The sequence below is a fragment of the Nipponia nippon genome, unplaced genomic scaffold, assembly GCF_047370975.1.
Source record: "Nipponia nippon isolate SJK-2023a ecotype South Korea unplaced genomic scaffold, ASM4737097v1 scaffold_6, whole genome shotgun sequence".
NCBI classification, from domain to species: Eukaryota; Metazoa; Chordata; class Aves; order Pelecaniformes; family Threskiornithidae; genus Nipponia; species Nipponia nippon.
Genome location: NW_028262380.1, coordinates 6,542,140 through 6,569,024, shown reverse-complemented (window position 1 = coordinate 6,569,024; position 26,885 = coordinate 6,542,140).

Genomic DNA, 26,885 nt, shown 5'->3' with positions numbered 1-26,885 from the left:
CCAGTGGGAATAACACTACTAAAAAAGGAAAACCCATTAGTACACGTCTGCTCTTGCAGAGGCTCCTCTGCTCCTGTAAGGGTGAGACCTTACGGAAGGCTCCTGAGTTGTTATGGATCTCGCCTCGAATGGCTCTGACTGAGCAATTTTAGGGCAATTTTATTCCCAGCTACCCCAAAACGTCTCCCCAGCCCTCACAGTCACTACCATTGACGATTAGAAGCAGTCACTCTAATTTAATCAACCGGTCTGTTCACTGTGGTGAGCGCTGTGCTTTGAAGATGCATTAGAGCACACGTAAGGAAACACTGAGTAATGTAGGAAGATAAGCAGCTGTGTTTGAAGCTGAGGATCCAAGGAGCCATGGAGGAGTGCAGAAGGCACACAAAAAAAGTGGCATCATCCCAGCTTCCCGCAGGAGACCCGAGGGCCCAGATCTTCGCCCTCGGGTAGATTGATTGCTTCACGCTCAGCATCCAGCCCTGCCTCCCAATGTTACATGAAGCGGCTTTTGTCCCTCTCTCCATCCCTCCTCTCTTTTGATGGTCCTCTGCTCCACGGTGGAGACTAAAGGCGGCAGCCACCATGCTGTCTTGTGGCCACTGTGGGTGGAGGAATGGGTGAGAGCAAACAGATCTGGTTCCTTCTCTCACGTAGTCCCTGCCTCTCCTTGCTTGCTCCCTTGGGTTCATTTCTTAGCAGTAATAATTTTACTAATGCAAAGCCAACAGCAGAGCAAGACCAGCCCAGGCTGGCTCCACGTGGAGGAGAAGAGCTGAGCACCAAACCCTTGGCTCCTGCAGGTGGAAGCTCAGATGCTCATCGGAGACACTTGGACCCTATAGGGATGTACATCCGTGCAGGAAGCCAGACAGACTACCCAAAAGTCATACCTTAACCCAATGATTAGGGTATGGGGCCAACAATGGGAACAGCTCTATAGACCTCCCTAAAAGAGGGGTCACCAGCATATGATCTTTAGAAATTATGTGATCTTTGGGCTCACTCCATGGTCACCAGTGGCCATGGGTAGCTGCTGCCAGTGGGAACTAGACTGGCAAGGAAGACAGAACTTGGGTTTGAGCACATCTTGTTGCTCAGTCCCTATTTTAGAGCAAGAGGAATAGCAAAGCTTGGAATCTGGATCTAAGGAGGGGCAGGACTCTCAGCTTCTTTCCATAAGCCCATTTTACCAGCTGTGAACCAGCACCAAACCACCCCAAAAAGCAAATTATGAAGATCATCTTCATCTGGAGACATTCAGGTACCGGTTTGTCTTGCAGCACATCCCAGAGCTCACATAGGACCAATGGGTGGTTGTCCCAAAGCAGGCAGCCAGGACATATCTAAGAAGTTCCCTGATGGAATAAACATCCCAAAACTCATGAAAGGCAAATCGTCTCCTCTAATACCCGGATGCTTTTTCCATGTGAGCAGGTGCAGATGTTTTCTGGCTTGTGCCTGCCACCGGGCGTAGGTTCTGCAGAGCTGTTATCTCTCTCATCAGATGATACAAGTTCTCAGGCTCATCTCCTTCCAAGAATGCAACTGACTTAAAAAGAGTTCAAAAGAAGATTAGGTTTCAAGGTAACTGGAAGCTATTCAGTCAAAGCCAAGCTGCATAAAGCGAGGGGAATCCTCCTTCTACCTCCATGGCTGTGCGAGGCAAGTGAGAACATGAGAAGGGAGCTGAGAAAGTGTGTCTTCTTCACAGACACAAACAGGACGGCAAATTGGAGACAACCGCTACAAATTTAGCTAAAGATGCTTTAGAAATTGCAGCTTGCCAATGTTTTGCTTATCAAGCTACAGTGTTTGCTGGCAATTATCTCAGCAAAGCTAGCACAAATAAAAATACATAGCATCTTGTCGCTAGCACTCCCTTGTCAGTGGGGAAGGTGACGCTGAGGATGGCATTGGGGGACACAGAGGCCTTGGCAATGTGAGCAGTTGGGTGCTCAGTCGATGAAAAGCCCCCGAGCCGCAGCTGTGGGGTCTGTGGTGCTGTGCTGATGGCAGGTGGGAGCCCTGTCACCCCTCTTCCCATAGCAGGAACACAAAGCCCAAACCCACTTCATCCTCTGGACAGTTTTGGTTGCCCAACTGAGATGCTATGAACCAGCCTCACGGTAGAAATGGTTTGAGGCAAGAACCAGCAAATTAGGTGACACCAGACAAGGTAGAAATAAACACCCAAAGGTGGCGATGGCCATGGCTGGAGCCTGATTTAGAGGCCAGACACTGCATGGGCAGGCTGCAGCGAGACCTGCATGGTGTCCTCCTGGATGTAGTGGGACCAGGTTCTTATGCCTGGAGACACAATGGTGCCTGACTCCTGTTGAAATCCCATCCATGGACCCGGGCATTAACTCTCCCGTACCTCCATCATGCAACGTTTGTTTTACAGCAGGATCCTATTGCACTGGCTGGGATGGTAGTGTCATTATATAAAGAGAATGTACGACCCAAGTCCTGTCTGGAGGAGTTTTGGGTACAGCTTCATTACCGAGCAGCACTCGATGTGCATCTAGCTGCTTTTGCAGTCATAGGGAAAATCCTCAGATCATGGGATAATTCAGGCGGAAAGGGACCTCCAGAGGTCATCTAGTCCAGCCTCGGTTCTCCAATGCTTGGCAGCAAGCCCCGCGGCAGCCTCACCCAAAGCCTTGCTATTTGGAGACATGCAAAGGATGACTTTGCCATGCACCATGGGAGAGTGTCAGTCCTTCACGAGCCTCCAAGGCTTGGCCACTTCAATGAGGGCACCTGCAGCTGACTCCAACACTGCAGAAGTACCCACCATCAAGGGCCAAGGACACACAGCACATACCTGTTTGGGCAAGCCAGGCCATTTTATAACATGACTGCCAGAGAGGTGTCCACACCCTGGGTTATTTTGAAGCTCTCTCACCCACCACCACCCAGCCTCTCCAAGCCCTGCCCCAGCCACAGAGCACCTGGCAGAGAAAAGTTTAATCCCACAGGGCTGGACAGGAGGATAAAGTGCTTGCAGTGGCCAAAAGCTAAGTGGTGCTGCAAAGCTGCCGGTCCAGCTGCTGGACCCCACAGAGCTGCTCCGCACCTTGCTCTGGGCACGTGGCTCCGATGGCTGCTGTGCATCCCTGAAGGTCTCATGCTGCTTCACAGCCAGGTGTGCTCTCCGTCCCTCCTCCAAGGCCTGACACCAGGGTGCTGGATGGCCAAGCCAAAGGGAGTGGTAGGTCTGAAAACCCTGAGAAATGTTGCAGAGCTGTCCCATGGCTGAAAGGGTCACCCACAGGAGATCCTCTACACACCTCTGCTGAACGGCTGCTCAGACAGCAGCTTGCGGTGCTCCTGTCCTTGCTATGTCACCCACTGGGTGCTCAGGGTACCAGGTGGGCATCCATTTGTCCTCTCCAGGGATGGATGTGGCTCTGCCCTGCTCCACGTTCCCCATCACTAAGACGCGACCTTTTTATTCCCTTCCTTCCTCCTCTCCCCACCCAGTCTGGGCAAAAACTTTTCTCCCCACCTCAGCTCGCTCAGGGCTGCTTTTTGGGGTCCTGCATGCAGGACCCCTGGGCAGTCTGGGTAAAAGCTGTACCCATGTGAGGGAGCTGCAGCCTGGTACCTGCAGCAGTAACTCTCATACTCACTAAACCTGTCATCCCGGTCCAGATTTTCTTTTAATAATCAGACAGGAGTAAATGATTCACTTATTGCTCATCTGAAGTTTGTTTTTCTCCTCCTGGAAACCAGTGCTTTGGGAGGGATGGATGGTGCCAGCCAGCCCCGAATTGCCCCCGTTTCCCAGCGCTCCTCAGCACTGACCATGCTGGTGGAGGAGCTGGACGTGCCCGGGCACAGGATGGCCAGAGCAAATCCACCATCACCTTTGCATGCCTCCTCTGAAAACCTGCTGTTTAAAATAAGGTCCTGCTATTTCACTGTTTCCAGCCTCCTTGGTCCATTTTTGCTCAGTTTATTTCAGAGATCCCCTTCCACCATCCCATCAAAAACAAAAAAAGGAGGATTTTGCTGCCATTGTGCTCGCGCACAGCACCTCTAGAGCTGCCTTTCTTTCCCAGAGGAGCGGAGGGTGAGGAAAAGGATTGCACCCGCTACTTGTGTCTGTTTATTTACAGTGTAAACAGCTTCTGTGCTGGAGCTTTGAAGAGGTGCCGCACATTTGTACGCTGAGATCCCTCCATGCTCTGTGTGGTTTTTCCACGTGATCTGAACTCTTTGGAGAGGGAGGTTTGCTCCTTTGCCTCCATCCCAGAGAGGATGGGGAGGCCCAGAGTGATGCAGAGCCCCAGTGAGGGGTAAAGCCTTCAGTGAGGGAGGTTTGGGCTAAATTACCCTGTTTACGGTAACCCAATGCAGCTCTGCTAACCAGTGGTCATTTGGCAAATCCCCATTAGGCTGTTGACCAGGAGCCCTAAAGTGGCTCTTGGGAAGTTGTGGCTTCCACCATTTTTGACAGCAGCAAAAATAGCTACCTACCTGGCCAAGTGCTGGTTTTGGTCAAAATAAATAAAAATAGATAGATAAATAGATAAACGGATAGATAATAGACAAAAAGAGTTAAATATTTCCCAGAATTGTCCCCCAAAATAGTCGTGCAACAGATATTTAAGGTGCTATAGGGAATGCTACCTGCTTGCAGGGAATTATCGCCACTGCAAAATCAGTCTTTGCTAAACTCAAGAAAGCCTTTTAACAAGGTGAAACCACGACAACTTCTTATCACGCTCACAACCTCTCAGGTTTGACAGAAGCAATGATGGATGTCAGAAATCTTATCTTAGCAAAACAGCTCTTAACAATACCCTAACCCCTGAACGTGATTGCTATCCGCTAAGCTCCTGACTTACCTATTTACTGTAAGCTATGAGTATGACCGTGTGCCCTATAATAAACTTAGGCTACTTCATTCTGTTGGTTAAATATTAGATTTATATCACTTCAAAATTAGAAATGGGATTTAGGTCACCCAATGTGCAATTACCAAAATTTGGTCTTGTGTCTTGAAATATTTGGCGTCAACACAACTCTGGTCCAAGGAGACTTACTTAGTGCTCAAATGGTTTTTACTTGCTCGATGTTCAGCATGCCAGTGACACTGCTTCATTTTCCCCTTAAAATGGTCCAGGTGTCATGGTTCAGTGTCCTACACTGCTTCATACAGGCTCAAACGTCTCCTCTCTACCCACCTTCTCAAGGGTTGAGCTGCTTTTTCCGCCATGCTAAAAGCTTTAAGATAGACAGCGTCTGTTTACCAGCTGGTGAAGAAGAAAAATGGGTATTTTCCCAAATCTAAGGTCTGTTGGTATGCTTGCATGGATTTCCTTCTCTCCCTCATGCTCCACCATCACTTGTGGGGCTTTTGCTGTTTCTGGGGCAGCTGCAGCCTGGCAGCACAGCTGAGCCCCACTAGCTGGGACCCCATCCCAGCTGAGCCCACCTGCCTCACAGGGTGCTGGGCATGGAGGGATGGGAGCACCAATGGCCATCATTGGTTATTTCAATGTCTCAGTTACACCCCAACTCAAGCCCTTTGTGGTGAGTTTAGGAACATCCCTGCTGACGGACCTCTGAGGACCTCTCCTGCAGCCTCACGTGTGACCTCTGCAGGGGGGGCCAAGGGGTCCTGGGTGGCTCTCCTCTCCCTGGTGGCCATGCCTGGTGTTGGTGATGGTGACAAGAGACCTGCCTGGGGGGACACAGTGATGCAGGTGGCACTGGTGGAGGCTTGTGCCTCTCAGGTTGCCATTAAGATGATGCACGGGGTAGGCAGGAGGACTCAGGCCACCAAGCACCCATTGGTCTCCCTTAAGGCTTCATGCTGCTTTGCAACTAGATGTGAGGTGTGAATATTACAGAAATAGTTATGTTGGTGTACCCCAGCATCGCTTATGCTCCCTTCTAGGGAAAACGATCCAATAGTTTCTGTGCTCACAGGAGAAACCCTGCAGGAGAAGGAGACTGAAGCAGAGGCCTGTTTGCACACCAGCCTTGCAGATCCCTGGACCCTTGATGCCAAGCCCTGGGTCGAACGCTGGCTGCCCCAGCAAAGCAGCCCCATCCTGACCTTGAGCTCTGCCATGGGGGGAGAGGGGCTCCGCGCAGCTGCAAAACCCCAGCTGCCCCCATCAGCTCTGCTGCTGCCGTGCCCGTGGGATGGTGCAGGGGCTGTAGCGCTTTTGGGATCAAGGACGACGGCTGCTGTGTGTGGGTGAGGCTGCCTCAGCCTGGAGACTGAGCGGTTAATTTGTTTGTTTCCTTTCTGTATAGGATATTGTTACCAAAAAAAGAAAAGGAGAGGGGGGGAGAAAGAAAGAAAAAAAAGTTGAGGCCAAATGATGAAAAGCCCTCTCTCCTGCAGCTATGAAATCTCACCCGGAAGGCGGCGAGGGGAAGTGTCTTCCAGCGGGGTACAAAGTCAGCAGCAGAGCTTTGAACTCGGGGAAACTCCACGGCGGCTCAGAGCCCTGCCAGCGAGCCCCAGCTGTGCATACCTCAGCCGCAGCTGAAGGCGCCAGGGGCCGCATCCTGCATCCCTGCACCGTGCTGGGATGAGCCCAGCACTGGGCTTCAGACCTGCTGCAGGGGAATTTGCCAGACAGGCAGGAGGAGGGCATGTTTCCTCGACCAAAAACTGACCCACCTTGAAGTCCTGTCTCATTTTGGGGTACCCTGAGCTGCTGCTCATGGAGAAGAAGCATGGCCCTGCAGCGTGGTGCATGGCCAACACCTTCCCCTGGCTTGGACGGGGCTCTGCTGTTCCCTCGCCTGTCCCCTGGCAGCTCACAGGTCCCCTCTCCGCTCCTCCATCATTGCCATCGGACTCTGAATGCACCCGGTTCCCTTTGCCACAGGTGCTCTGAATACACCAAACGGGAAGATTTTACTCAAATATGGTAACCAGAAAGCCAGGGTTTGGAAGGGATCCCAGGCTACTTGGGGGAATTTGGGCAATTATCCCACCATGCCTTTTTTAAAATTTTAATTTCACTCTAATGATTTCAGAGGTACCTTTTCCCCATCTCATTTCCAAATGAAATGCTCAGTTACTGAACCGAGGAAGGAGTTTAAAAATGGATTTAATTGCCTCAAAATGAAAGTAAACTTTGGAATGAGCAATGTGCTCTGGGTGGAGCTGGAAGCCAGATGAAGGTGCTGATTCTAGGCTTTGCTTTTGGCTGAAGTGTCCCTCACCCTCTTGTCAGACCTGGTTGCATCTCTGGGGAAAACGCATGGATCTGTGGCCCGATTTTTTGGGGTGGATCACAGCTGGGCCATGCAGGAGGAAAGCAATGCTGTGAGCATCCAGGCAAGGTGTGAAGCAGCAGAGCATCACGTTTGGAGCCTCTTCTTCACATTACTCCCAATATCCTCAGCAGCAGCCTTTGTTGCAAGAGCCTGCCAGCTGCAATGCTTCTCCTCCCTTATCAGCAGCTAATCCTGTGAACAGCCATTTGAAGGAGATTTTTGCAGTATTTGCCCATGAAACAACTCCCAGATTTGCTGTTTTTTCAATGACTTACAGCCGCTGCTCCCAGGGATCCAGTGACAGGCACACCTCCACCCCTGGGAAAACACTGCCCAGCCCAGAATGGATGAGATGCCAAAAAATAAATCTCCATGTCATAGGTATTTCTTAGGGCTGTAATCCCTGAATAAACATCCTGCCACTTGAACCTGTTGTATGTTTCATGATGGTCAGCATCCCCAGCAAAGATGCCGTGATGAGCTGCCATGGGTCCAGGGATGGGACAGGAGGATGGAGGTGATGAGCTGGGCTTTTTGGCTGTTTTAGGGCTGATAGTTGGGCTGGAGCTGAGCCTGTCCCAGTGCCGAGGACTGGTGCCATCAGGTTAAAGGGGGCTGGGGCAGTGGTACCATGATTTCTGGGCTACCCACACTTAGACCCACCCCGTAAAAAGAGTTTTATTCTTTGAGTTGAGGAATGAAGGCTAGAGAGCCTGTGAAGAATGGTCAAGGGGACTTCCCAATCCCCACACCACCAAGGTGGTGCAAACCGTTGTGCCTCGATTGCTTGTCCCAAGGCTGGCTGGTGCAAACCTCAACCCCATGCACAGCCACTGGAAAGCCTTACAGCATCGGCGCGGGGACACCCTCGGACCACTCTTGAGCCATCCAGGAGTGGAGAGGATGTCCCGGCAACACACACCCACCGGAGCGGGAGCACTGTGTGGCCAAGGGCTTCCAGCTTCTCCCTTGCACTGATAGTGAAACAATGCCATCATTTGAGCAGGGTGGTGGTTAATTAGCTTTTACTTGAAGGAAAAGGGGGCGGTGGGGGATGGAAGGAGGTGTGGGGGGGAGCAAAGCAAAATACCAAGAGAAAATCCCCTTTTCTCAGTGCGGAGAGGGACGTTGCCTGGGTGCTGTGGACCGAAACACCTGCTGCCCGGAGGGAAAGTGAGTTCCCAGGAAATGCAAGAAAGGCACTTTCCAACGTGGAATATGTTGAAAAGCAAAGAGGAGGAGAAGAGGAGGGGGGCGGAATGGCTGCGGAGATGCATGAATATTAAAATGATTATAGCGCTTAATAAAGCACTGCGCAGGGGAGGAACAATAACAGGTATTGTTGGCAAGCCTGATGCTCAGCTTCCCCTTGATTTGATGGGGCGATAACCATCGCAGTATCTCTTTCATGATCCCTGGCTCCGTATCTCTCACAGCCCTGCAGAGCCACACACATTCCAGGCGAGACTTTGATGTCTCTCGCAAGGCGCAGACCTGCCAGCCCTGGGCAGGCTGCGCCGCGCGGCGGCTCCCCCGGCGAAGGGCCGTGGGTGGGGGACGCGAGGAGGGGGCTGCGGAGGGCAGGGGGGCGGTGGGGACAAGCAGCTGGAGGTGGTTCCCCTGAGCCCATGGGTTTACTGTCCCCATTCCCCAGTGTGGGCCGGAAATACCTGGCTCCCTCTTTAGGGTGATCCCCCAAGAGCTGAAACCTCAGGAGACTGGGTTGCTGGACACCGTGGTCCTACGAGTGTCTGGTGAGAAATGCTCAAGGGGGTCAGCCAGGAGGGAAAAGGGCACTTTCCACCCCTCCATCTCCCCAGACAGGCCAGGATTTGGGATAGATAGAGAGACCCACTTTAAAAAAAAAAAAAAGAAGAACAATTTAGGGATTTTTTTAAAAGGTTGAGCAGCACAGCATGCATGCTATCAGGTGACAGTCATTGTGGGTGAGCAAGGCTGGCATCAGGGACAGGCTGTAGGGTTTTATCCTCTGGGAGAAGGTCTGGAGAGCAAGTCCCTCTGCCTACCCCTTCAGGAGGACATAGATGTGCCTTGTGTGACATGGGCATTCACCCAAGCCAAAGGGATGAGCTGGTGGCTGTAGCACAGAAAGACGCAGCTGTATGTTGGTGCAACCCTTGGTTTGGGCTGACTTAGTGGCCGGGACCAAAAAGACACCAAACTTTCCCCAAAAGGTGAGGAAGGAACATGGGCAGGAATAGGAAGGGACAGTGGGATTTTCTCCCCAGAGAGGAGGATGACCCAGAAAGATGCTTAGCAGGGATGGGTGGTGCAATCACACCCATGAACACAGCATCTCCCGTGCATTTCTCCCTGCCCCTCTAGGTCTGAGAGCTCTCTGATTTTGCGGCAAAGTTGCCTTATTTCAGGCAAGGTTTTGAGCAGCCTGTGTGTGCTGGAAATAGTGGAGTGGAGCCAGTGCTGCTCAGCCACAGCCACCCAAATGCTCCTTTGGTGCAAACTGAGAGGGGAAAAGTGCAGCCGAACTCACACACCAGCTCCAGTGGGTCCCATGCCATCTGTGGGTCATATTCTGCATTAGCCATGGTTTCTCACTCACTTTCCGTCCCTCCCTTGCTCTTTGGCTCTCTGACCGTCCTTACGAGACAAACTATCAGGACTCCCAACCAGAATTGCTTGCTTTGCTGTTTTCGAATCAAACTTCTGCTGCTAGCTTAGACCTCATACATAATTTGCTTTAATTGTTGTTGGGTTTTTTGTTTTTTTTAAATTTAATTATTGGTTTCAGAATGCAAGAGAAAAAAAAAAATTCCAACCCTTTTTTTCGCGTGTGAGTGTTTTCTTTCTCGTGGGAGGCAGCCGCAGCGGGTTCACCCCTCTGTGGGTCCGGCTGGAGAAGAGGGGTGCCGAGAGCCGGGACAGAGCCTGGGCAAAGCCACCCTGCACCTCCATCCTCCCCGGCACGGCATCCTGGGGCTGTGGCACAGGATTCGGGAGAAGAGGCCACGATGCCTTTGATGCCTGCTCTTCCCCCATGAGACCGTGCCGATAGGTGTGTGTGTCTCGCGTGTTGGCTCTGCCTTTGAGATTTGCCCCTGGTCATTTCTGCTGGGAGGGAGCTGAGGTTGGCGCTCTGATGTGGGTGGCCCGGAGTTTGTTACCCGAGGACAGCTGGCTTACCTCTGAACTCCTGCCTTCCCAACGGTTGTTTCTCTGCTTGTACCTGCTTGTATTTTTGCCATGTGTCTTGCTGGTACGCCTTGACCAAGCTAAGGTGAGCTTCTCCCCAGGGAAGGGACTCAGGTCGGGGCACCGAGGTGGTGGCGGGAGCATCTCCCACCCTAGGGCTTCCACCCTTCAGGCACATGTAGAGGTTTAGTCCAGGTGAATCCAGCACCCAAAGGCATTTGGAGTTGAAAAGGAAGGACCTAAAGGCAGAAAACTCCCACCGTGCCACAGAGGGAGAGCAGGAGATCAGAGAGAGGCAATCATAAAACCCTGAGAGAAAAGGCAGCCCGATGCCAGTGCAGGGCTTTGCCCCGAGGTCCAGCAGAGCCATGAGCAGCTCCCCCAGCCCTGCTCGCTGCGGGTGCTAACCGGGACCTTGCTCAGGGACCCCATAAGCACCTATCATTCCCTCTGTAATTTTTCATAGCTATGCAACACGGCAGAAAAAAAGGAAGAGTTATAAGAACCAGAGAGTTTTTTGGGGTGAGGCTAAAACTGTGCTGATGCTGAGCAGCCTCTGAGCCCAGGAGAGGAGGGAGGGTGAAATTCCTCCCTGACCCTGCAGGCAACCAGCTTATGCCTTGGAGCAGAAGATTTGATTGCCTTTTACCATTAGCTCTGCTTGCGTTGGTACAAAGAGTTATAAAAATGAACCCCCCCCCACCTCCCGAAGCACAAAGGCAGAAAAGCGGCAGCGCGCAGCCCTCCTGATGGCCCGGGCTGCGGCAGTGACCTGCAGCGGGGGGAGGATGAGGACAGCGGGGGGAAACACAGTGAAACAGAAAAAGATTGACCCAATATCACTCAAGCTGGAGAGACGTCGTTATTCCATTTAAACCCGCTGAACAGTGCCGCAGCAGGGAATCTGTCTGTCTTGGTTAAAGGTCTCGCTGCCAGCCCAGCCTTGGAAGTGCCAACATTAATCTGCAAATTGTTGCAAACCCTAAAGAGCTGCGGAGCTGGGAACCTTCCTCCAGCCCAGACCCCTATGGACTGGGATGCCCTTCCCCATTAACGTCCTGCTCCCCGCCACTGCCGGGCAGGCTCGGTCAGGCACCGCTCGCTCCAGACGGGACGTAGTAAAACTCCCAGACATTAAAATACCGGCTCCTGCCGGCAGCCTTGTTGCAGTGGGAATGGGATGTTTGCCACTGACAGAGGTTAGATTCAGCCCGGGGAAACTCTTGCGTGCTCTGGACTAAATGTGTGCACGTCTTTCTGATTACCGTCTTCCGGCAGGTCCCCAAATAGACGATGATTCTCTTGTCCTCCTCTGACCCCACGGATCACATTCACAGCCCGTAGCTTTTGCTGAAATGCCTGGTTTTTGGCCTGGAAATCTTTGGTGCAACCTCTGGTGTTGGCCAGGAAGAGGGTTGTCACATGTGCTCTTAGACTAACAAACAACACTGTTCTTCTAAGACCATGGGTAGCAATAATTCAGGGTCAGTGAAAAGGGCATATCTAATAAGAGGGCCTGGTCTAAAGGATAAAAAAAAGAAAAAAAGAAAAAAAAAAGGCAGCTAAAAAAATCTGGCTAGCGTGATGGAAGGAGACGGATGAGGAAACCTGGCTGCGGAGCTGGCGACAGGCGGCGTCAAGGAAAACAAAGTGAATCACAGAGAGGGATTGGGGACTGGGAAAGCCTGGGCTTAGCTGTGTAAGGCACCAGGGCTGGCCCCTTGCTGCACATCCTAAGGACACCCAGACAACTTGCTAGAAGGGTCCCCATAGAGTCTTTATACAGTGCTGATTTTTGTTCAAGACAAACAGTTAACCCAAGGATGAGATCTGAGTCCAAATAAAAGACCGGAGCTGACAGAGGTGGTAAAGAGCTATTCTTAGTAACCATATTTATTATTAAAAATATCAGTTGGAATGAGAAATGTGAACACCAAATTTAGAGGAGCATGAATTCTTTTTGGCAGGAGCTTTAGAAGCAGCCAGGGCTTTAGTCAGGTTTTTTGAGGTATGTAATAAGATGCCAAAAAAAGCACAAACATTCTTCAGAACATTAAAAAAAACAAAACCGAACAAAACCTCCAGTCAATCACAGAAGGGGAAAAAACAGCGTTACTATAAAAAAAAATTGCACGAAGAAAAAAAGAAGGCTCCTAGAGCATTATCCTTAAGTCATGTAAAAATCAGAAAACCACTATGCAAAAAATAATCTGTCTGCGCAGAGACTTGCTTATGCATATGACTGTAGCGTGTGCTTTTGCTTGTAGTAAACATGCCCTTTGCCTTCCACTGATGACATGACACTGGCATGTCACAGCTGATTTATAAACACAATTGGATTTTCAATCTTCAGGTCTAAATTCATTGCAGCAGACCCCAGCAGGCAATGTATCTCTGTTTATCTATAAATACTGGTTACTCTGCTTTCCTGGATAGAGGCAGGTACAGTAGGATGTTGTTTATTTTTACTTGCTTGCAATAAGAGGAAACGGTGTTTGGTATCAGTCGTCATCATGAGCTAAGTGGCTGCAGGGCTCTTTCGAGGGCTCTGAACTGCATAATCAAAAATGCAAGCAATACTCTCTGCAGTGCATCCTTCAGCTATCGCTGGGGACTCACCTTGCAGCTCAGCAAGGAGGAAGAGGAGGAGTGAGAAAGGCTTAGAAAATACAGCAGTGATGAAGACTGGGGTGTGGGTTGCAGATATTCCCAAGCCGCGGGCAAGCTGGATTCTGTGGGAGCTGCTGTGCCCATGCACTGAGGTTCCCAATCAGCAATGGTTCATATGGGGTGGGTTGGGTGAGGGTCTCGGACTCAGCTCCTGGAGGTCCCTGCCAGGGTGGACACTATATAGGTGCACATAGAGGATCCAGGTTAATTTGGTTCCTCCAGCCTCCCGTTCATGATCGCAATGGCCACAGCCACAGGACACTGCAAGTGGAGCACTGTAGAATCATGCCAAATTGCTCATCCTCAGGTATTCCCTCTGCGAGGAAGATCTGGGCTTCAGCAAACTTTCATGGACCGGAAGCAGAGGCCTAGGCATGTAGGTTGAGGGTGGAGAGGTAAACCTACCTCTAGGCTTTCAGCCTCCCTGTTGCAAGCCAAGAGCCAAAAAGCCCTGGGACACCCCTCTCCCACCCCACAAAGGTACTTCCTTGGGAAGCTACCAGGCCACCAGCTCCAGGCTTGAGCCCAAGAGCCAGACATCCTGGGATGGGCTCTTAGGATCCTGCATGACCTGATGTGGGTTTGGGGAACCTTGGACACCTGGGTTTGGCAGCTCTCCCTGGGCTTGCGGCATCTCCTGGGCTCCCCGAGGAGGGAACCAGCTCACCTCACAGCCTACAAGCCCTGAAATCTCTGGTCCACATGGAAAGCCGGGAGCTGCTCAAGAAAATCATCATCCTTGCTGGTGCTCCTGCAGCTAAAGTTGGCGGAGCATCAGGTAGCCAACTACTACTTCATGTAGTAGCCATCAGGGAGGTCCTTGGTCTGCAGAGGTGCCCACCAGAGCTGAGAAGATCTGAGCTTTTGCTGTAGGCAATATGGTGGTTACTTGACAGGAACAGAAAGGGTAAAAATGGGCAAGGATTTAAAGGTGCTTGAAAGAGACTGAGCACAAGGAGAAGCAAAACTGGGAAATAGCCCTTGATGGTCCCTGAGCTATTTAAAAGGGGCTTAAAGGGATTTGGTAAAAAAATCGATAACAGATATAAAATAAAATAAATAAAATAAAATCAAATAACAGCAGCTATGTATAACCTGGTGTGGCTGAATGAGCATGAGCATCAGAGATGATCAGTATCCAGGATGGTTTGATTTTGGCAGAGGAAGAAGAGGAGGGAAACAGGAAGGAGACAGGGGAAGAGGTGCTCCCAAGTTTGGTTATCCACGGAGGGGCTGATTCTGCTTCCAGGACATGGGTAGGTGCACAGCCAACAGGTCTGGGACCACAGCAGAGCCTTGGGTTAGACAGAGCTTCTGCCTGCCCATGTCTCTGGAACGATTCAGGCTGTCCCACGCGCTGGTCTCCCCGGTAGACATGTCCTTCCTTGACTCTGCAATGTGATAGACACCATCAATTGTGAGTCAAACCTGCAATCTGCCTGTGATGTGTGTCTGTCCTTATTTCTGCAAAGGTGCCCAGTTCTCATCTCCTGCAGCACCATATTGAGCGGTGAGGTCCAGGTGGTTCCCCTGACAGTGGTAACAAACGCGAACACTATGGGCTCCAGTCACCTAAACAACGGCACAAAAGCTGGCTCGTCTAAACTTTCCTCTTCTGCCTGCGAGGAGGAGCCTTCCCAGACTCCATGACACACCACCAGCCTACCAGGGGGAGGACACCAAACCACTGTTTAGATAAGGAAAGCCCTTATCAAGCAGAAAGGAATTTTTAATGAGAGCTCCCGCCGGTGGCTCCACATTAACAAGATTTTCCCATAAGCGGTGATGTTTTATATCTAAATGTTTTCTAAAATGGTAACATTCCCAGAACACATATTTGGAAACAGCCATAGGTCCTCAAAGTCTTGCCAGATGGAAAATAACATCAATAACTGCCTCGGTCTGAGAAAAACTTCAAAGCTTTGGTGTCGTCTTGTCTGTCTCACGCCAGATTGGGAATGTGCATGCAGGAGAGCGTGAAAATACAGTATGGGTCAGTATACCGTGGAGTTTAGTCCCTTCCTGAGGAACTTCATGTGTAGCACAGCGTGGCTTGGCAGAGGGATGGTGGGACTGTTCCTCACTCTTTCCCTGTTTTATTAAGTGATCCTGGACACACGGTTGGTGTTGCATGTCCTGAGATGATCTATCTGGATCACCCAATGGATACAGGTTTCAAAAGTCCAGTCTCAAGTTAAGTGTCTCCTGTGATGGACTCAGTATGAATAGACTTTCCTAGATGATTTCCATGTGGATTTAGGTCTCCTTAGGCAACATCCATAAGTAGGTCAGTGTAATGAAGTGCCTCCACTCACTGTGTACTGATGCCATTAGACCTTCTCCTGCTCCTACCAGAAAAACAGACCTTTATTGTTCCAAGGTTTGGTAATCAGGTTTACAGCTTGTAAAGAAACTCTCTGGGGGCTGTGCTGAGGTGGTGGGAAAGCTCAGAATGCTCCAAGACCCTCACCTTAACCCCCCGCAGTGGTCCTGGTTGTGCTGCGGGCTTGCTCGTGGGCTGAGTGGTGGAGGCAAGGAGAGCTGGGCAGCTTCTGCAGGCTTGCAACCAAGTGAGATGATATCCAAGAGTGGAGCAGGCCAGCCCACGTACTGAATGCAGGCAAAGAAAAGCTCAGCAGGCAAGCTGCACACAAACAGCGTGTGCGGCAAACAAACAAACAAGTCGAGCAAAGGCCGTGTGAGCGAGCCAGAAATCACCGCTCGGTGCAAAGGGTGCTTGGGCCAATGGTTTGAAGACGTGGGGGAAGCGCATCTGCCTTCTGCGATTGTGGCTGGACTGAAACGGGGTGTAGACGGATGCATGGACAACCATGTGTGGACACTTCTAGATGGGCGTGTGAGACGGCTTGGGCGTGCAAACATGTTCGTGCAAGCTATGGGCATCATGAGCAGCGCGTCCTTAGCATGAGCCACCCTCCAAGCCTGCTGTATCTGGCCCCACTCCCCATCAAGGAGGCAAATAATTGAGCCGTTGGGTTGAAGAGTGAAGAGCACGAAGCTACCGCAGAGCAGCTATGCTCCACGTCAAAGCCCCACGTGTGACCCGTTTCGTCTTGGAGCAAGGCTGTGCTCAACGGCTTTAGTTGCATCAGAGAAGGAAGCTGTTATCGTTAGCTAGATCCCAGGGTGTCCACCCAGTGATACAGGTGGGTTTGTCTCAGTTGGGCTGAACCCCATGGAGGTCCCCAGGGTTGCTGTGCCCTTCGTACTACTACTACTACGCAGCGATGGGTGGGACGTGCCTCTTGATCACGTCGCAAGGGAGGGAAGCCTGAAAGAGGAGGGCTCTGAGATCACAAAAGCCTTTTCAACATTGGGAGAGGGGAATTTTCAAAAAACACCCAGAGCGGAGGGAACGTGTGCTGTTTGGGTGTAGGACTGGATCTCCAGCACGTTCACCTCTCGCGTTTGTTTTGGGCCCATCTCTTCTCCCCAGGGCCTTGGGGCAAGCAGGAGTGCCATAACAGGGAGCCATGAAGACAGCCGAGCCAGCCAGCGGCAAGGATTTTGTTAGCGTTTGGAGGAGAAAACAGGGAATTTCCACATATGGAAAAATGTTCCTTTAAACTGTGATTATGTAAAAATACAAAGCCACAACTGATAATATCTCTCACTCTGGGGAATGATGGAGAGTGTTTGTTTCTTTAATTGCATTTAATACTCATGAAAGTTACCAGCTTGCCACCACTGCAAGCGAAGCTCATTTGTTGGATTGCAGCATGCACAACACCAGCTTCCTTTCCATGCTCCTTCAGCAACGTATTTCGCCCTCGTTATTAAAAGGCAGCTCCTAATTTGCTGCCTATGTTTGATTGCCGGTGTTTTGCCTGCAAATTGCCTGTAGAGGTGCGAACTAAAATTAGGTGTGTGATGAGTTTCTAAATGAGGACCCTTGACTAGTCAAAGGCGGGCTGACTCCTGTTAGGTGGGAGCAGAGCCACAAGCCAGGCTCCGACGCCTGCCCCGGGCAAGCATCCTGTGTCTTAGGTGGCTGCAGAGATTCTCATTATCCTTCTGAACGGTCATTGTCTTCTTGAATCTAACCTATTTTTTGGTCTCAAATTTAACAATTAAACAATTTAACAATTTAACCAGGGCCTGGGTGGAAAAGTATTTCCCCCACTGGTTTTGGATGTGCCACCTTGGGATTTTGCTTTGATTCCTGTTCAGAAGCTCCCCATCCTCCTTCCCTCAGTATGCTTTTATCCCATCCTCTCCCATATGCCTCCTCACTAAGGTAAATGATTTGGGCTAAGGTATAAAGGGATGCGGAGGAAATTTGTAGCGCGGGCAGGAGCCTGCGAGAGCTGACACGGGCTACATTCCTGTTGCTGCTTTAATTCATCAGCATTCGAGCATGTAAAACCAGGACAGTCGCCGAAGCTGCAGCGTATGAATCACCCTTTGAAAGAAACGTGTCTCTGCGTGCTCTGACAAGCCCTTCTTTTCAAAGTGCCATTGACAAACCTGGCTTGCTGAGAGCATGGATTTAAAAAGCTCTCGCTGCAAAGGTAAATTATATACTGATCCCTGCCTAGAGTTTGGTGCTGTGCCAAATAGGTGCCGAAACCTCCCAGTGAGTCATATAAATCATAGACCAAAACCCCGAGGGAGTTGGATTAATACCGGATCAATGTGAACGTGCCACAAAGTTATTTGATCGCTACAATGCTGGTATTGACTGTTATACACCTGTTATATCATTACGGATTACATCTGTTGTAAACACGCTGTTTGATGTTGCAGGCTGTGCTAACCACATGCACCATAATCATGGCTTGTAGCTGCTGTGGTGGCCTCAACATGCCCGAATGATGCTAATTTTCTTGTTGTGTGGGGTGGCCTGACAAAAGAGGTTTGTTCAGGGTGAGCCTGTGCAGAGGGAGCACAGGGGGAGATGGGAGAAGGGATGAGACGGCAGTCTGCATAGCGATGGAGGTGACTGGGGAGGAAGGTGGGAATAAAAATAATACCAGACTACGACAGACACTGGCTGAAGGAGGGAGTTTCTTGGTTCTGGCTGAAGTTTATGATCAGGGTAAGGTCTGAAAGGATGAAAAAATCAAATGAGGATGGGCAAATAGCCTGACAAGCATGGGGCAGGGTTTAGCTGCAGGAGGGGCTGTTGGTGATGGGAAGGAGTGAAGTGACGTTGTTCAGCTGGGGTTTCACACTGCGGTGGGGTGGTGAAGCAGACTTGCTGATGGTCCACTGCCACCAACAGCAGTAGCAGCCTTGACAATCCCTCCTTCAGTAGCATGGGCCTGCAATTTGGGACCTTAACAGAGCGATTTTGAGCTCACACCAGTGGTTCCCAAGACAGTATCAAACCCTTCCTTGCTGGGTGTATTTCTGTGATCTCTGTTTTGGTAACTTGACACTTTCTTAAGCCTGAGAGACGAGTTACCTCATGCCGGCAGCCTTCCTAATCCTCATTTTTCCTGTCTCAGATGCCAGGTTTCTCCGCCTTACACCTCTGCTTCCTCCCCCAAAGAGGAGCCAGGCTTTCTTCAGAAACCATCTCCTCAACGTCCCATGCTGGACATGCCAACAGCAGGACTGGGAACTAACCTCTCCACCTGGTGCGGCTTTTCCAGCTGAGCATCCAACACAGGTGGAGGACCTGACCTAAACCAGCATTTATATTAGCCATGTAGTGACCTCAGGGTAATGAAAGATGGGCCCATGCTCCCACGTGATGGAGGAGAGTAGGACACCCTTCCACCTCCTATACCTGGGTGAGGGCACAGGCCAAGCGCGTGTGATTATTCTGTTCCCACAAGTTACTGCCATTGCAGTAACCGGGCTCAGACAGAGGAAGGGAGGATGAAACATTTAGAATTAGAAGTGGCATCTCAGAAAAAAACCAAAAAGGATCTCTGTGAAATGTTCTTCTCTTATACATTTGCCATGGGCTAGAAGGTCCAGCCAATATCTATCATTTCCTGAATTTAATCCTTTCTCTCCCTTTCCATCTTACCTGTCTTTTTTTTTTTTCCTAGCAACATCCCAGGGGTAACCCAACAGCAGCTGGAAAACTCATAAAGACTTAGGGAAGAAGACAATGCAGGAGGTATTCCCCAAATATTTCAAAACTTTGGGTTGTAGTTTTTAACCAGTCCCAAAATGTTATTTGCCTGAAACCGAAGAAGAAAGATGATGCCAAGACTTTTGAGCTTGGAGGGATGAAAAGTCAGTACGATTTTTCAGTCCCCTCCTGGAGATACCTAGTGAAGGATCAAGTTGGCTGCCTGACAAGTGTGACCACTCCAAAGCTGTGTTGGAAACAGGGTGTCTGAGACTTTCTGCCCAGCTCTGCTCCACGCTGATCCTGCCCCAGGCTAGTGCTGACAGTCAGAAGTAGCCTCTGGGTCACTCTCCTCCTTTGCATCTAGAGGTCAGTTCAATGACGTAACTTATTGGAGGCTAGAAAAAGAGAGAAAAAAAGTGATATTTTGGAAGAAAGAGGTGAAGAGATAAAAGGACACCTGAACAGGGTCTGACCAGGGGAAAGGTCCCTGGGCTGGCAGCAGCCTGGGGCTCAGGGCAAGCCCTGCCTATAGTATTTGAAATATTATGTTCAGGGTGGGAGAACTGATGGACGAAGAGGATGGAAATCCTTCTCTTACCCCAGCCCCTCCAGATGACTCAATGGTGGAGCAAGAAGGGCTCTGATTAGGTGGAAAAAGCTGAGAAACCCCACCAGCTATGAAAAAGAGCACCTCAGCTCTCATGCCACCTCAGGTAATTATGAGCCAGAGGTGGGGACAGCTCCAGGAGCTGTGGTGTGCAGGCCAGGGTGTGAGCGTGTTGGACTGTGTCTCACTGGGGTTACTGCCACCTCTCCATCCAACTCCTCCGGCAAGTCTTTTCCAATGTATCAAGAGTGTCTGCACAAGTCCCAGTTGTCTTTTCTGAACTTTGCCTGGGAATTCCCAGTAAAAAAATGCCCTACAACTGTTGCGATGCCCTGGAAGTACCATCAGAGCCCTTCATCCTGTGACAAGGTTTCCCACTGAACTTTGCTCCGCCAAAGTTGGCAAGTTTTGTCTTTTACCCAGCATCAGCCCAATGGGTACAACACCCAAAGGCTGCGCTTTGAACTTGCCTTGCTGCCTTCAGGAGGGGAGCAGGGTGTCCTGAACTTTGGTTTGGAAAACAAGGCTTTGAGTGAGTATCACCTCAGTGAGGCTGGTGGCATCCCTGCTCCCGTCCTTGTCCTGAGCTGCTCACGCAAGGCAGATATCTGGGGCATGTCCACCTCAGCCCTGTGCATTACTAGGGCAGTTTGGAGGCTGTCGACATGGGCAGCAAAGGCAGAGCATTGCAAAGGGAGCTGCCGCAGCAGAACCATCCCCACTTCAGTGGTCACCTGCATCTCTCCGGGACCAGGCTCTGGGCTTGCTCAGTTCCTTTCTAGGTTACCAGTCACGTGCTGCACTGGGGAAGTTGTCACGACCAAGGGTTATCAAAGTGATGATCACGACAATCAGTCCACTCTGACCCAGCTGCATCAGTGAGACATCCAGCCTTTGTCACCCAGTGATGTATTACCCAAAGAAAAATTGACCTGTTGGGCAACTTCTGGGGTCTTTTCTGCTTGTCCAGGCAGTGCAGAAATACTCTGAGACATCTTCCCGGTGTGCCCTGGGCTCTTCCTCACACCAGGGCCTGATACACAGGCACGAGCCTTGCAAGCCGGGCTGCTCCGCGATGTGAAGGTGCCCCCCCCAAAGCAGATGCACAGTTTAACTGCTTCATGCCAGGAAAGGCATAGACCAGCTCTCACTTTCTGGGAATGCTGACTCGCGATCTGGAGCAGCATCCTCCTCCTTCCACACCAAGACCTTACCACAGAGCTCCCCATCCACCCTGGCATCCCGGCAGCCTTTCCCCATCCATCACCTTATTTCTACCCTTTGGGTACATGAGCCCTCCATGTGTTGCAAATATGACCGTGGCCCAAAAAACCCACATTCCCATTTCCCCTGTCCTCCCTCTCCCCTGCGTCTCAGCCCCCTCCCCCCACCTGGGGATGAATGAGACACTCGCTGTGGCTGCAATATATCATTCTTACTATTTGTTATGAGGTTTTAATGAGTGCGGAAGATTAGGATGTTTGCAACAGCGTAACAATAAAATACATATCTCGCTCATTCCTTGCCAAAAAGTACTTACAAATAATAAAAGTGAGGCTAGCTGAATGCATAAATCTCCTTTCACAAGCCCCCACCCACTGTGCAATAATTAGTACAAAGTGCAGTGCTAATAGATCATCTTACTTGTGTGGGAAACTTGACATTATGCTTTGTTTATATTATCCCTTTGGCAAGAATCTGCATGGCAAATCCTGGCAGCCAGCAAACAAGAGGCTCTCAAGGAAGGTTTCCAGACTGTCGTGCAGAAAAGCAAGCCACAGGATTGCGTGCTGGTCAGGATGCCGAAAGCAGCTGGGGAGCTGAAGCGTTAGATCCAGCTTTTATGGAATTGAGCTACCAAGTTTCCAGCTGACTAGGAGAAACATCCTGCGACTGATTTGCAAAGGGCTGTTCCCACCCCAGCCACAACAAATCAGTGTGAACCTTGGCTTCAGGATGGTGCCCTTTGCTTAATTATATATTCAGGGCCCAATTTACTGCCTGGGCCTCCTAATGGGAACAGACGGGGTCACCCAGACTTGAGACAGGCACCAAATATGGCCCCTGCGGTCTCTGGCTGTGTATGTAGAGGGTTTTCAGCCTGTGCCCAAATAGCTCCAGCTCCCAAGGCCCTTCTTCTCCGCTCAGCCCCTACGGAGACCTTGGCTGATGCAGGAATCACCTCCACCGGGACATCTGGCTCTGTCCCATGGTCCAGCATTGCTGCAGTATGACTTGCCCAGGGCATGAGGGGTCTCAAAATGCTGTTGGTAGGCGCAAGGGCTGTCTTCAGCTCTCTGATGATCGAAATGAGCAGTGGGTCAATGTGCTGGGTGGAAGGCCAGCCCTGACTCACCATGCCTGCTGCTCTTCATCCCATAGCCTCTCTTTCTCTGGTTGGGCTCAAGTCCCTTCCATTTGCTTGTTTCTTCATCCCAGCGAGCAGCGGAAAAAAAAAAAGAGCCCAGTGCTTGGACACAGAGATGCATTCCTGCCTGGTGAATCACAAACCATTAGCACCACAGGTCGAGGTATATTCACAGGAGGGCACATTGCTATGGAGGGAAAAAAAGGGTTTCTCACCAGTTGGGAAAATGGGGAGGGGAAGCTTTCCTTTCTTTCCTTGAGAAACTTGGGAGCCACCTGCAAGCTAGCTATTTTAAGCATTCAGCAAGGGAGTGCCACCAGACTGGACCTTGTCCTAAGGACACATCCCAACAGTTACAGCTTGTGTTTGCAAAGACCTTGCAGTCTGCCACCCAGCACGTTCCTCTGCTGAGCGTCTCCCCAGACCTGTCCCAGTGTTTCTAATTCCCCAGGAGGCTTGTTCCCCCACATGCTGTGGGTCTGGGCAATAACAGAAAGCCACCAGGCCCCTGTGCGCTGCCACGTGTGGTCCTGGAGCATCTACCCCTGACTCAAGCTGGTGTTGCAGCGTGCTGGGCAATGGTGTCCTCAGTACCTTCCCTCCCCTTTCTTCTGAAGGGCATTTGGAAGGACTGTCCTGCAAGATGAGCTGATCTGCTAGACAAGCCTCAGCAGCCTTCGCAGCGGCAGGTGTGGCTCGGACTCCACCTTCGAACAGGCTTTAGCTCTGTGCGTCCAGATTCACTCCTGCTCCAGCAAAATCTTGGTGTGCGCTTGATTCCCCGCTTCCCTGCCGGACCCCTCCTCATTACATCCCACCCATTGTTCTTGCTCAAGGCTAGCCTTCCAAATGCACCGAGGTTGTCCTGCTTTGTGGCTGGGCAATGGAGACGAGGTGTCTTATCCAGGTAGAGAAGTGACTCATCCTCCTGGGAAACATGCAGTGGAGTTGCCCGGTGCAGGCTGCCCTCTGCCCTTCTCCTCCGGCTCTGTGGTGAAATTGCCGGGAAAGGGAGAAGGTTTTTGCCCATGGGCCCAGTGGACATGTTCATTTGCAAATTTACACCCTGCCTGTTCGTTTTAACTTGGATGTGCATTCTCCCATGGATTCACAGCAGTGTACTCTACTGCTAGAAGAAACCTGGAACCAATTCCCTGACTTTGCATGGTATTTTTAAAGCTTTAAAATAAGAGTTGGCAGCTATGGTCCCACATGGGCATGACAAAGAGCTCACTTTATAAGGTGTTGGTCAACTGGGAAGAGTATTGCAAACACATGCTCTTCCATGCCAGACCCAGCTTGCTAGAACCACTTCAGATATATTTATTTTCTTTATGCCGGCGGGCTCAGGGAATCCCGGTAACGTGCGAGTAATCCTGAACAAAGTGTGAAGCACGGAGGCAGTACTGCCGTGCTGACGAGGCTGGTTTAGACAGGAGGAACTGGGCAGAGCCCTGACATTTCAGTGACTGGCGAGGTTATTTGAGGGGAAAGCGTTGGGAGCCTGGCGTCCGGCAGCCAGTGTCGGCAGCAGCCTCTCCCGCTACCCGTGTTGACTCCGCTGGCTCAGGACAATGGCAAATGGGCTGAAACATTGACAGTTTCCCCATAGACTCTTCCCAGAGTTACTAAAATTAACCTTTTTATTCCCCCCCGCTGGAGAAATATAAAGCTTTTACTTCCCTTAACCTTTCTTTCCCACCCAGTGGGCAAAGAGTTTGTCGGATCTACAGTTAAAATAATATATTAAGGATTTCCAATGGTGCAAGTCAAACTTCACATTTCCTAATGATTCCAGATGCCTTTTTTGTCCTCAGACATTTTGAGTTAAATCTCTATGAAACTGACCTTTTGGCTTGTCAGTCTCTGTAAGGACCCCAGAGATGAAACACTTCTTTCAGTCTGTCACTACTGTCCGTAGACCCCCCCTCCCCCTTATCCCCCTCCTCTATTTTATCAGCAAGAACCCATAATTGAGCCCCTTGACAATAGCAGGACTGTGCATTTCTTTGTCAACAACAATGGGCCGTCCAAGTTCATTACTGGAGATTGTTTAAAAATTGATTCATGGGCCAGTAGTAGTAGCTTATTATACAGCATAAGTGACAGTGTGATCTGGATGGAGGCCGAGTCATTCTTGACCAGTCATGTCCAATTAGAAAGAACATTGCACACATTCCTGTTGGAGCCACATTAATGAATTAGTCCTACCACAAACTGAGAGAAGCTTGCAGGACCCTAATACCTTTTGTTCCTAAGGATAATTCAGTAATTTATAAAGAGAACAGTGCGGAGCACATTAGCAAAAGACTAGTAATCGCAGGATTCAGACAGTTCTTACACTTGCCCTTCCTTTCAGGTTTCTGGTGAGCTCCATTCCCTTCAAGCTCTAGGTTTCCCTGTATAGCACAGACCTGCGATAGCCACCTCCGCGGCTCCCAGGGTTGCGGTTCCAGTGCTGGTAGTGACCAGGGCTCTGCGGGCCTGTGTGCAACTGAACTTGGACCAACATCTAGCAACCACGCTCTGCTTCTCAGGATAACAAACAGCCCAGGCACACGGTACGTCATCACCATGCAAAAGTCACATCCAAGTGCATTAATGTGTTGTGGTGCTTCCTCCTTGCTCTGCAAATAAGCACTGGTGTAACTCCGCTGTGTTAGCAGAGTTATGTCTGGCCGACACCTCGTAAAAAAGAAGAGGGGACCATTCAAGGCACAATTTTCAAGCTTAGAAGTCTAGAATTGGTGCTTAAGCTCTTAAATCACAAAGCTGATTTTTAGGCATGCCGAAATCAATTTAACTTGCAGACAGCAGCTCCCTGAGACTGGGAGACTTCAGTGGATTTGGGACATCAGACACCCAGCGCTGAGGACAGTTTGTGTGTGTAAAGTCCTTGCAAAGGCTGTGTTAGGGGAAAAGATGGAAAGAGGTGAATGTGTCCAGCTTGCCAGGTGCTGATGAAGTCTATGAATGGAAGGTAGGAATGCTGTCAGCTGATATCTGAAGGATGATGAGGAATTTCTTGTGTAGGTACAATTCACAGATTGAATTATTTCAGTAGAAAACACTTGTACTTTGCCATGGGAACTGCAGAGAGAGTGAAATGGAAGTAGTATAAACTCCCAACGGAGAGAAGGTTAGCAATCTTCTCTGTTACAAAATCGACTCCCAAGAGGAGTCCCCCTCCCCAGGGATGTTTAGAGGTTAACTGCATAAAACACAGTTTAGTGCTTCCTACTCAGTGGATGTGATCACAAGCAGTTGCTGCCACTACTGTCTTCTAATATATAACAATTTCTGACATGGAGCAGATTCTGCCTATCGCTCAGTAAATGTCCTTCGTTAAGGACCGTAGAAACCCATTCTTGGGTCATTCACATGTCCTTAAGTAGCATTAGTGGTAATATAAGTAGTAGCAGTACAGTAATGTCATCTTCCTAAGGACATATTTGGACTTCTAAAATGCACCTGAGCAGATGAAAAATAAGTAATTTTCAGATGCCATACTAAGCTATGATATTTTAGTAAGAATGGCTATTTGTCATCAAGCTGTCCTTGTTGTGGTTTTAATGTTCATACACTGTCACTCAACAGCCTCTGAAATTTTAATGTTTACAACTTCAAAAGACCTGCGAATTCTTGTAGCTAGTAATCATTGATCTCCAGTCGCTCTGTTTATGGAAGGTTTTAAAAATATGCAGTTCACCGTATATGCTACATCATACATGTCTAGGTCATGCGGTTTTAACTTTGTGTAAGCAGAAATGTAGTGAATGTAGATATGTAAATGATTGTTAAATTTGCCAGTATCTCAAAAAAACAGAAGAAATAGCATGTAATCTGTCTGTAATCTTAACACAGTCACAATTAAAAATGTATAGTTAGAAGTTCAGTGATGAGTCATGCTACTAAAACATGTTTACATATCTGTTCTGAATGGAGCCTGCATCATCCTGAGGATGGCTAAATAAACATTGACTTTTGAATGAGAAAAAATATTTGTTGGAAAACAGAGATTCCACTCTACACTCAGTACTACAGCATTACCACTAGTAAAAAAAAGTCTGAAGATGAGAGAGTATACAAACACACTTACATTCATAGTAGAGGACTAAGTACACACACATGCTAAAGGCTTACTACAGGCTTATATTCTTGTTCACCATTTTGATAAGACAAGGACTTAATGGAGGGCTTCAGCTCCTCTTCAGATTCAGGAATGTTTGGGTTTGTATCGTGATTTTATAAATTATGTCTTTTATATCCTGGTCTGACAAACTATGGTGCACAGGTAATCCTAATACTGTTATTTTGCTTCTCCTCTGATTAAAATTATCAACCTAGGGGCATGAATTCTACCATCTCTCATTTAAAAATTATAGGAAAAAAAAAGTGTAGAGATATTAGAAATTCAGTTCTTTAACTAGTGCCTCTGGTTTTGGCATCATCATTGGACTGGAAGGGACCTCAGAAAGTGTATCTCCACACCTCAAGTCTGTTTCACAGGTTGGGTATGCTTTCTGAAGGTGTCCAGTGATACAGGCATCCCAGCCGGCTCAGGAAAACTGCCCCACTGCTTCCTGACCTTACTGCTGGAAAGGTTTCCTAATCGCTAAAATGAATTCAGAGACCATTACTGCTTGTGCTGCTCTATGGACAAGGAGAACAGACCATTCCCTTCTTCTTCACAGCAGCCTTTTACATATTTGAAGGCCATCAGTTCCCACTCTGTCTTCTCCTCCTTAGGCTAAGCAATC